At 50.7% G+C, this 12,189-nt stretch overlaps 1 protein-coding gene across 2 annotated transcripts in view; it reads left to right on the forward strand.

Moving 5' to 3' along the window:
- Positions 1–12,189, forward strand: part of RANBP10 (RAN binding protein 10) — a 57,274-nt gene that overhangs the window by 25,578 nt on the left and 19,507 nt on the right. The gene's annotated exons all lie outside the window — the stretch shown is intronic.

The following is a 12,189-nucleotide window of genomic DNA, read 5'->3' on the forward strand; positions in this document are numbered from 1 at the left end:
CTCTCTGCCTTGGGCCTCTGTTCTCTGTTCCCGTTGTACACTCTGCCCCTTGCCTGCTTTGGACCTCTTGACCTCCCCCGCCTTTCCATCAGACACAGGTGTTGTGGGCCCTGCTCACCTTTTTCTGCCACCTTTATCCTCCACACATGCTGCATACCAGCACGTCTGTGTGGGACTCCAAACACCCTACAGACATTTCCTGCTCTGCCCCTTGGCTGATGTCCTTCTTGCCCCGGAGGTGTCCTCCTTGCTTGTGAGCCCTCGTGCAGTCTTCCCGATCCCTTCAGCCCTAATTGCATCTCTGGTGATATCATCTTGCCCCACATGATTCCTTCACATTTGCCTAGTATCCTTTCTGGGTTGTGAACTCCTTGGGACTGGGTCACATCTTTTTATAGCAGCTTTCCCGGAGTGAGACAGATGCCCTTGGGCTGTGGGAGCAGGCCATTCCTGCATCTCCCTGGGCTTTGCCTCAATGCACTGGCTGCAGTAAGCCAAGTGTGGTTCTGGAACCAGTGTTGAGTCAAGCCCCCCTGGCCTACAGCCTGTCTTGGGCTAGAAGCCTTCATTTGGAGCTCAGCCTCCCTGCACTGCCCTGTTGTGGCCCTGATTGTGCATGGGGGTTGACTGTCTACCTACCCTTTCCTGTGTGTCGGGGCTCAGTATGGTTGAACCAGCTACTGGCTCACTTTTGCTCATGTGAGGAAGCCAACCCTCGGGTTGCGGTTGGCTTCTGGAGCAGTGTAGCTCAATGGCTGAGAACGTGACTCAGGAGTCATGCTGTATTTGCATCCTGGCAGCTCTGTTTCCTGGAGCAAGTCACCTAACTGCTCTGGGTCTCAGTTTGCTTGTATGTAAATTGGACGTGATACTAGTGCTTAACTCATATACGGGATGATTATGGGGATTGAGTGCTTAAAGTGCTTAGAATAGTGCCTGATACAGGAAAAGGGGATTCAAGAGTGTTAGCTTATTGTTATTGATAAAGTTTTTTTTTCCTGTTTTGTTTGTGCATCAGAGTGGAGTTAGGTGTACTCTAAATGACATTTCTTTCCAGTGCTGTGTTTTCTGTATTTAAGAAGACATGTTTAGTGAATTAGCTGGAGTTGAATTATGGAGAATGAAGATGGATAGCAACCAAAGTCAGGATGTTGATGTTTTCAGTGTTTTCTTATAGGTTTTCCTGTACTAGCTCAGGAAGGACATCTTTGCCTCTAAGGCTGTCAGGGGTAGAGGGTAGCCACCCTGGGGGTCTCATTTGGCCTTGGGAGCAGGTGGTAACAGAGAGCGCCTCTTGACTGAGGCCTTGTGTTTGGTCTTTCCCCAGGAACATATGGGCATGTTCTAGCTTGTATGGTCAAAGGTTTCTGTTGGAAGATGTCGAAGTTTTGATGTTTATCTTTTATAAGATGTTTTTGGCCTCCTTAAGTGTGAACCAAGGAACAGGTGTGGCCAAAATAAGACTGTCAGAACCATTGCAGAACCCTTGGCTAAATGGTTTTGAAGCCGGTCAGGATGATCTGTGGGCAGGTGAGTGTGCCTGCCGCCCCACCCTTCCGTTGTTGAGCTGGCAGCAGAGCTCATGGGCTGGGATCCCTGGACTGGCGAAGCAGGAGGAAAGTCAGGGGCGTGGGTAGAGGGGATTTGGGCTCCTCCCAGGCTCAGGTGCTTTGAAGGGGGCGAGGCTAGGACAGATCTTCCTTTTGTGTCTCATACCTCAGACAGGGCCGGGGAGACTAGGCTGTGTTACTAGGCAGCCTCGTCTGCAGCAGAGCTGGACAGCTAATCGTTCCCTCCTTGCCATTTCTGTGGAGGTGGCAGATGTTCTCTTGGGGTAGCATCTATTACCTTCATCACTTCAACCCCTCAAAGGAGAGCCCAGGCCCACTGGGGCATCCTTTCCTTGAACTGTTGGAAAAGAAGCAGCTGGAAGAACCACAGCTGGGAGTTGGGGATGGGGGCATATCTCCTGAAGCAGATGGCTCCTGGCAGCGGGACTTGGTGGGGGTGAGAGGAGAGGGCGTAGTGGGAGAGGAGGGGGTGGCGGAGGGACTGTCTGCTCGGTCCACACGAGCTCGGGTTCCAGTGAGCATCTTTTCCTCTCCCTGGAGCTGACCTTACTACGCCCATTCCTTACTCGGAGTGGGCTATCAGGAGCACACCCCTGGGAGTGTTTGCATCCCTGCTTCTCCTGGGCGGGACACCTTCTGCACACAGCTGATATTTCATATCTGCATGTGCCACGGGAAAGCAGCAGCAGATAGCAGAGGTCAGGACAGACCAGTGAGGGTTCATGTCAGGTTCCTGAAGGCAGGTGGTAGGGGGCAGCAATTAATAACGGGGTGCTGGACATCCTTCCTCTCTGTGGTCCTGAAGATAAACAGAAGGTGTCTGCTCAGAGCAGGTACCAATAGCAGGTGGCTTTGTGCAGGTGGCACATAGGTGGGTTTCCAGTAGCCTGCAAATGCTGTTGGTCTGTACCCACCACATGGGGGGCTCCTTCTATCTCCCTCCACGTGGGCTGAGATCCTTGTTCCCCACAGCTCATGAGCCCCCTTCGTATTCACCACTGATAACCACCTGTCTTTGGAGCATCTTTTACCCCAGGATCTGCATTGTTTCCCAGGGGTCTGCCCTGGGGCTGCTCAGTCCCTTCCATGGGGAAGTCATACTTCTCTCCTGCTGGGTGGGTTGAATCATCAGGGTGGCCCCGGGCATCTGGGATACCCCTCCTAATGCCAGCAACACCCCTGGGAACAGGCCTCAAGAACCCAGACTCGATGTTAGGCACCATGCAAGCCTCCCCAGCGAGTATCCCTGAGGCTGATGAAGTGAAGAAGCTGGTGGGTCCTGGCCCTGTGTTCATGCCTCTGGGTGCCTCGAGGCAGCCCAGCCTGGGGGAAGGAGGAAAGACAGGAGGGGCCCTGAAGCCGCTGGAGCAGCTCCCAGGACCAGGGCTGTGGGAAGATAGGTTGGGGTTTCCGTGCTTGGTGTGTCTCGTCCCCTTGCTGCCTTTCTCATTCTGTTCTGTCTCTGAGGTATCCTTGGAAAGTGACCCCGGCGGGAGTGGAGGGAGGAAAACCTAGGGCCTTGGAGCTCTGACAACAGCTTCCACTGGACGGTCCCGGCAGAGGGTGGTCTACACTCCTGGTGGCTCACTGGAGTTGATGATGTTGGTGCCACAGGACCTTCCTCAGTCCCTCCTGTGGAGCTTGTTTTGTGTCAGAGCTCTCCGTTTCCCTGCAGCCCCTGCCTGGGCCGGCAATGCCCTTGGCCCCGTGGCCAGTTAAATCCGTGATTCCTTTGCATGGGCCTTTCTTCCCTCAACTAAAGTAACAAGTAAGTTATCCCTGGGCCTGGGGATTTCTAGACCACAGTGTCCTGTTCTTCCAGATACTGGCTGCCACCTCTCTGTAGCACAGAAGTAAAACTTCTGGATTGAAGGCTGTGTTTTTCAGGGCAAGTTAAGTTCTTTGAGATAAAGGTTTCATCGACAGCAGAAGAGCCAGTTCTGAAACCTGAGTTTGTTAGTCTCTGAAAACAGAGATTATCAAGTGTCGTCTATCGTGGCCGGAGACTGGGGCCACATGAGGGAAGAGCTGAGTGGGACCAGTTACTGCTCAACCTCTTGTTGCCTCCTTAGTGCTGGGTCGAAGGAGTCTGGATGTAGGGCTCCTGGAAATAGTACAGTATCACACTGGGCCTTCTTTGGGGAACGGTTTTACCCATGCCCACTTCTCAGGATCTGGCAGTGGGTGCAGGACGTCACAGGCGCTTACCTTACCAGGGGTCATCTGTCCAGTGACTTTAGCCAGATGTTTGGGAGGAGCTTAGTGGCAAGAAGGGCAAGCCAAACCCAGCCCCAGAGAAGAGATACCGAGGCGGCCAGGGAGCTGAGGTTGTGCCTCAGCTTAGGGGGAGAGGGTCACCCTTTTCCTTAGCCTGATTCAGTATGGATGAGAGACCTGGCTTGTCCCTCTGGGAGCCTGAGGTGTGGGCAGGTAGCCCTGCCAAATGTGCCCCATGCCACTTGAGCCATGTTCTGGCCAGACCCACCCATTCTGACTGTCCCTACGCCTCTCCTGATGATTGGGTATCTGTTTTTGAGGGTAGGTACGACCCATGGAAGGCCCCTTCACATGCAGGTGCTGGCTGCATAGTCCCTCAGCCTGCCCAGGGCTTCAGCTGACACCTGGATCTACCACAGTGTAGGGCCTGGGTGCCCCTGTGAGGACAGACTCCTAGTGTCACAGCTGTCTGCAGAGACAGCCTTTCCCCCTGCCCGCTTTGCCTTGGTCTTCATGTTGAGCTGCCGTAAAGACAAGACCCTCCAGGGCCCCTCTGGCCCCTTTAGTCTGGAGCTGTCAGAGTCATCACCTGAGGCTTGTGTTCGTCCTGTTCTTGGTGTTAAGGTTCCTAGAGCTTGGGGTAACAGTCTTGTGAGCACTGTGATGAGGCTTCTCTGATGCTGCCCTCACAGAGTTTGCTGAATGAGAAAATCTCTTTCGCTTTCCCATTATCTGTTGTCGACCTGCTCCAGGCTGCGGGTCCCATCAGATTTTTTAAGATGTTTGAGGTTATCGGAAGAACAATTATCTGATGGATTTCCGGGGAGGGCTGACCCTGAGTGAGTGACCATGCTTGAGAAGAGGCCCTGCCAGGGGGATCTCCTAAGACATTCGCGCTCCCCCCACAGCAACCCCAGGTTTCGGAAGCACCCTGGCCAAGCCAGCCCAGCACCTTCCCTCTGTAGTCAACCCCTCTAGTAGCATGGCCAAGTGCTCTGAGGGCCAGGTGACCTACCCAGGAAGCCGAGGACCAGTAAGAGTGGAGCCGGCCTGGGTGGGCTGTGAGTTAGGAAAGCTGGCTCCATTCCTGCTCACTCCCTCAAGGCAGAAGGAAGAGGAAGTGTGAAGTGCCCAGGCTTGACCAGGGAGCTGGTGGTAGAGAGGGGGCAGGGAAGCTTGCCAGGGAGTGCCTCCTGCAGGCTGGTTTTCCATGTCCGTTGTCAACCCTGAAAGTGTTCAGCCAAGGGAACTCAGAGGGCTAAGAAGTGACAGAATTGGGATTCAGACCCAAGGCTTCCTGATCTCAAAGTCCAGTGATGATCAGGATCTGTTTGTTGGGGAGAGAGGGCTGATTTGGTGCCCTAGGGGCCAGCACTCAGGCTGGTTTATGAGGCCCGGGCTGGAACCTGTGTGTTGGCCAGTTGTGGGCCAGGACTAGAGCCTGGTAGGCAGGCTCAGCACCAGCCCCACTCCGCGCTTCAGTGCTAATGTGGTGATGATGTGGAAATCTCCATGAAGCAGTAGGCAGCCCCTCCCTTCCTAGTTCCCTGGCAGATGGGAGTGGCAGGTGGAGGGACTCTTGGAGCAGTCATACTGGAGTCCCTGGCACCCCTAGAGGGAGTCCCGCCCACCTTGAGGTTACTGTAACCAGGGATGGCATTCTGGGAGTGCCGAGATGATGAGCCTTGTCCTCAGCCACCCCCGTACCTCTGTGATTGAGAATTCCCCTCCGGTAATGATGGAGAGGGAAGTGGGTGGTGCCAGAGCATCAGAATGGGATGCTTGGGGCCTCCTGCCTTCTGACCTGAATGTGGCGTGGCTTCTCCTTGTATCACCAGCATCTGGTAGGTGTCTGACGTGGCAGGGATAGGCTTTTCTGTGCGGGCGCCAGCCTGGCGACCCATCCGTTCTCTGTGGGAGGGACAGAGTTCGTGCTTTTTGGAGCGGGAAGAATGGTTGATTGGGTGGCACTCACTGTCACAGTGCTGTCCCTGTTGTGCAGCACCAGCATCCGTTGTCCCCACGCCCCTGGAGCTGTTTCCCTGAAGGGCAGCTGAGCCCCCTCATTCTCTTCTGGCCCTCACAGCCTGCTCTCCTCTGAGACAGCTGGCTCTGGCCCTGTGGCGAGGGTGATAACCCTCATTCCTGGTCTCATCACCCCAGCCTCGCACCAGGCCCACCCAGGGAGGGGTGACTGCCAGGGTCCACACTTAGAAAGTGGCTGACTTTGGCTCCGGGGCAGGAATGGGGGGTGGGAGGAGGTCTGTCCCGGAGCTGAGGTTGATAGGGCTGTAGGGGAGACTCACCTAGGCAGAGGTCGGGGAAAGACCATGGTTGCTAGACCCTCCTAATGGGAAGGAGGACTAAGAACGATGGATTCTTCCAGAACTGGCAGGGACACTTACATTAGCTGCCCTGCTTCAGAAGTGAGGCAGCTGAAACCCAGAAAAGTTACAGGACTTTCCCAGGGGATGAGCCAGGTCTGCAGCATCTTAGGGGGGTCCAGAAGTGGCTTTACCATTAATCTATACAAGTGGGGGCATGATGCAGGCAGATTGCTCTGATTACTTTGCTTTTCTTAAAAAGAAAAGTCGCAATAACCAAACTCTCAGTAGAGCTCAGGATGGCCCCTGGGTGGTGTGTCACTCAGCATGGTCTGACCCCAGGGTCTTCAGGTGTCCTGCCAGCCCTCGACCTGTTTCCCTTTCCATTTCAACACCTACTGTGGACCATGTGTTAGGCAACATAAGAAGCTTGGATGTGGCCCCTTTAGTCAGAGAACTTTGGTTGTTTCCAGGGTGAGAGCCCCATCTCTCACCAGCTGGGTCAGCCAGCCCTCAAGCAGGGCACGGAGAGGCGCAAAGTCTTGGGGAGTCAAATACCATCTGGGATTTAGTCTTTCGGGCTCTCTCCGTGTCTTTTGTCTGCTTTCTGCTTATTAGCTTTAGTCTGTTAGACTAAAGCTTTCTACATGAGGTTGAAACAGTGGCAGCGCAGGGCTTTGAGACCCACTCTCCTCCCAGCTCCCTTGTGCAGAAATTCAAGGAAGATCTCTTACTGGTCCAGCTTGGGTCCGGGAGGAGGCTCCCTAGGATTAGCGTTCCCCTCTGGAGCCCTAGGGTTGGCACGAGGGGGAGCTCCCTCTTGAGGAACGGAGTGCTACCCGCCAGTGAAGGGGGCTGGCAGACATATCCTAGCATTCCTCGTTCCCCAATCCTGCTGTTTGTTCCCACAGCCTTGGGGGCTGGGTGCCAGTGGTGTGGTGCCCAGTGCCTTCTTAAAAGTTGACAGAACCAGCCAGTCACCTACAGGGAGTAGCGCTGGTCAGGTGGCTGAGCCTAGTCTCAAGAAGCCTGGGGTTCTCTGCAGTTTGTGCTGATGGAGCCCAGTCTGGACTTCAGAGCATCTTCCTCTTCCCTCTGATTGGATTGGGGGCCACCCCAGGAAGGAGGAGGCTTCACCTTCACTCTCATGGGTACCTGCTTGGAGCCTACTTGAAAGTCCCTCAGAAAATAGGAGACCAGAGGCCCTCCCTAGCAGCCCTCCCTAGCAGTTCAGTAGGTGGCTAAGACTCCATGCTTCCACTGAGGGGGGGCATGGGTTCCATCCCCAATTGGGGAACTAAAGGTCCCACATGCTGCATCATACAGCCCGCGCCCCCCCCCCCCCAAAAAAAAAAAGGAAGATAGAAGATCCAAGCCTCTGAGAGTGTAATCTTCAAGACCACAGGCCTTTGTGGAGCTTCTCAGTGCCTCAGGTTCCTCAGCCCTCAGATAGGGATGACCATACTTACTGATTGGTTTGGACTCTTGGAGTGTTCTTATAAGTACATACCTAGGGACCTTTGACAATGATGTCTAATTGCTCGCCCTGATTTTGTAGAGAAGGGAACCAAGGTCTGAGAAGGTGAGTGATGGCCTGGGGTCTGCACGTGAGAAGGGACAGTGCTGTGTGCGAGAACAGACCGCAGAGGCCCTTCGGACCACGTGAGCTACCCTGGCATCCAGGACTGCAGTGTCTCTTTCTAACAGAGGCCAGATCCCCTCTCCTTAGGACCTTAGCCTGAGACTGATAACAAAAACCAGAGTCACTGCAGAACGTGCAGCAGCATTTAGGCCTTGGCCTTACAGTTTTTCTTCTGTCTGCCTGATAGCTCAAGAATGGCCTTGTAGTACCAGCTTCTGTTGTGTGTGTGTGTGTTTGTGTGTGTACAGTCCAGCTTCTGTCTGCTCTGTGTACATGTGTGTGTGCACGCGCGCGCAATCCCGACCCAGGGATTGAACCCATGTCTCTTACATCTCCTGCATTGGCAGGCAGATTCTTCACCACTAGCACCTCCTGGGGAGCCCTTCTGTCTGCTGTACAACTTCTCAAGCCCTGGGGAGAAGGTTCATTGAGAGCGGGATTGACTGAATCCATTTAGAGTAACTTTGTGCCCTTTAACATGTCCTCATCTATTTTGGGCTTCTGGTACCTTTCTCTTGTGTTTGTTCTGCCCTTTCTAGTCCTTGACTAGCCTGAATTTTTCTCCCAATGGAAAAACAGAAAGCCATTGTATGAGGATAGCGCATAGGAAAATCCTCCAGTGACTTCATTTTAAGTTTTCTGTCCACACCACTGTTTGTTTAGTGAGTGTTCCCCATGGCAACCTTACCACTTCTGGGACGAGCCACAGTCATCTCACCTGCCTTGTATTGCCACCCAGCTGCTTTGATGTCTAATAAGACATGTCAAATGTAACGTGTCCTGAAGATCTCTTCCTTCTGTCCGTCTTCGCCATCTCTTAGAAAGTGGTACCACCGTCCACCCATTTGCCCAGGCCAGAAACCTGGGAGTCGTCTTCACTTCCCCTCAGCTGTCAGCGCCCACATTCAGCAAACCCTGTTGACTCCACTCCCAGTCTTCCCTCAGACTCACTCAGCTCCAGCCCTACTGGCTGCCTTTCTGTTGCTCAGACATGCTGAACTGATTCCTCTTACCTCAAAAGTTCTTCCTTCTGATACCCTCGTCAAGCTGACCTCTGCTCGGGGGTCCCTCCTCATCCCCACTCCCAGTTCCAGCTCATCATCTGGCTCAGTTTTTTTCAGAGCATGTTTTTTCTACCAGGCATTTTCTTGTTTGCTCATTGATTTACTTAGATGTTTTATCTTCTCTGCCCCTTTCACACCACCCGCCACCCTCATTTGTCAACTCCATGGACCAGGCCTTTGTTAACCAAGTGATAACAGTTGGATGATGCTTGTTCTTTCCAGAAGATGGAAAAGTAGCACAGTGGTCTTAAACCAAACTGCTGCTGCTGCAGCTGCTGTTACTAAATGAGCTGTATACGCACATTCTGTTTTCAACCCAAGTTAAAAGTCCTTCACATGCCTTCCTACACATCTTACACACACACAGACACACGCACACGCAAGCTCTTAATGGTGTTTGGAACCAATATTGGCTGCGAAATGATAGCTTCTATTGAAGATACATTACAGCTCTGTGATCTTCTTTGAAAAGCTTTTAACTTCATAGAGCTTTGAAGAGCAGGAGATAAGCAGCTGAGGTGTTGCTTCTCTGCAATGATCAGTCCAAACGCTCAGAGACTTCTTCTGTAGCTGTGAGTGAGTGAGTGAAGTTGCTCAGTCATGTCTGACTCTTCGCGACCCCATGGACTGTAGGAGCCTACCATGCTTCTCTGTCCGTGGGATTTTCCAGACAAGCCATAGCGGACTGTGTTAGTTTCCTGTTGTTGCTGTTACAGTAGTAGTGGATTAAAATAATCCTTTCACAGTTCTAGAGGACAGAAGTCCTGAAACCAAGCTGTCAGCAGGGTGGTAGTCTTTCTGGAGGCTGTTGGGGAGGATCTACTTCCTTGCCTTTTCTAGATTCTGGAGTCCACTTACATACCTTGACTGATGGCCCCCGACCTCCATCTTCAAAGCCAGCAGTGTAATAGCATCTTCTGTTCTCTCTTGGCTTCCACCATCACATCACCTTTTCTGACTTGACGCCCCTGCCTCTCTCTCACGTGTATCCTTGTAACTGCATTACTGTACTCTCCCCATCCCAAATAATCCAGGGTCATCTCCCCATTTCAAGAGCCTTGACTTAATCACTTCTGCAAAATCTTTATTGCCATGCAAAGTAGCATATTTTACAGGTTCTGGAGATTAGGACCTAGACATCTTTGGGAGGCCTTATTCAATATGCTCCTGGAGAAGGGAATGGCTACCCACTCTAGTATTCTGGCCTGGAGAATTCCTTGGACTGTATAGTCCATGGGGTCTCAAAGATTCGGACATGACTGAGCAACTTTCACTTCACATTCAGTATGCCACAGGGATTATGAATTTTCTTCTGGGCAAGTCTGTATAACTGATAAAAATTCATTTGGGGATTGAAGAAAAGCAAAACAGGAAAACGTATCTATGAATCCTGAACTGACTCTAAATAGATATTTTGGGGTTTTATTTGAGCTCTTTAGTTTTTAAAAACTTAAAATCCATATTTATAGCTTGAGTAGCTTGAATTAAAAATCCAAAAATTCTATGGTAGATTTGTCAAAATAATTACATAGTTTATCTTTGAAGAAAATTATTCAAAATACTCAAATTTTTATTTTAGGTCTTTGAAAATATAAACATCTGTTGTTTTGGCGATCGCTATTGAGCTCCCATACACTGAGACAGAAATAGCTCACAAATATCCTTGAGTCACTGACTAAGTTGGAAACAGTTCTGGTGATGATTTCAGTAGCTTCAGTAAATCAAATGGCCACATTTGTATTCATTTTTAAAGAGTACCTGCTGCTTCAGTTGGAGAAGGCTAAAAAAAGAAACAAAAGAAAACCTTCCAGCTTGTGTCTTCTATCTTCTAGAGGTAGAATCTGCATAAAAGATCTGTCCCACAGGATCATCCTTGTGTGAGAAAGAGGTGGACTGGAACTAGTCACTACACAAATACACACCCATATGTATATACACACCTGTGTCATCTCTCATCTCTCAGATTCCTGATGGCAAGGGTTGGAGGGAGGCTTAGAAAGTGGTGAGTGAGACAGGGACAGCCCCAGAAACAGTAACTGGTGACCAGAGAGGCTCAACAGGAACCAGGACTGATCAAGAATGTGGGCAGTATACTAGGGGTGGACCAAAGAATGTTATAGAAATCTTTAGAGGGCAAACCTTGGCAAACCTTGATGCACTGGTGAAAGAGAGAACTCAGTGGGCATCAGTCACAACTGTGGGCATAGTTCTGAGAGGAGCGATAGAAACAGCAAGCCAGCCCCCTACAAGGATTCTTTGCAGAGAGCTAGAATGGACAGTGGTTTTGCTGGACAGTCTTCCCCCGACAGCCAATGGCCTCAGGAGGTGGTAAGCAGTGGGCTTGGCTTTAGGAAAGGCTGTGCCGGTCAGACAGCATTGAGAGAGCTCCACCAATGTCCCTGGCATCCCATGCTCCTGGAGCAGAAGTTTGGGTTTCTAGTAGCTTCAGCCACTGAAGCAGAATAGCCTATCTTGGGAAACTCCATGCCGAGAACTCGGCCTGTGGCCTCAAGTCTGGTGCTCCTGATGCTTTCTCTGAATTACACATATGTCCTTTGTATGTGGGAAGTGGGGCTTCTTCTTGCTTAGGAACCCTTTTTCAGTGGGCACTGCAGTCTTTGCAAAAGCCACCAGAACTGATTGGTGAGTCTGACAAGGATGCAGGATACCAGCTGAATAAATAAAAAGTCAAATACATTTGTGTGTTTAATAGCTTTGTTAAGATAAAATTTGCATCCCACAAAGTCTAGTCTTTTTAAGTGGGTCGTTCAAGACTTCCCTGGCAGTCCAGTGGTTAAGACGCCACACATGGAGTGTAGGGGACATGGATTTGATCCCTGGTCACTGAAGATCCTGCATGCTGCATAGTGCAGCCAAAAAAGTAATAAAATGTACAATTCAGTGGGTTTTTAGCATATTTGCACAGTTGTGCAACCAGTATCATACTCTAATTTTAGGACAGTTTTATCACTCCAGAAAGAAACCTTGACCCCACCCCCCACTCCCAAAATCAATTGTATTTTGATATAATACCAAGAAACAATTAGAAATTAAAATTTTAAAATAACATAATAACAGCCAAAGTGAAGTATTTAGTGATAAATTTGACAAAACACTGCTGAGAGAAACTAAAGAAGACCTGAATAAATGGAGAAGTATACCATGTTCATGGATTTGAATAATCAATGTTATTACACTGCCCATTCTTCCCAAGTTGATCTGTAGATTCAGTACAATGCCAGGCAAAATCCCAGCAGGAAATCAACTATATTCAAATTTATTTATTTATTTATTTATTTGGCTTTAGTTGTGGCACACTCAATCTTTACTTGTGGCATGTGAGATCTAGTTCCCTGACCAGGGATCAAACC

Source organism: Moschus berezovskii, chromosome 22, assembly GCF_049115385.1.
Source record: "Moschus berezovskii isolate FMDL1 chromosome 22, NW_MosBer_1.0, whole genome shotgun sequence".
Classification (NCBI taxonomy): domain Eukaryota; kingdom Metazoa; phylum Chordata; class Mammalia; order Artiodactyla; family Moschidae; genus Moschus; species Moschus berezovskii.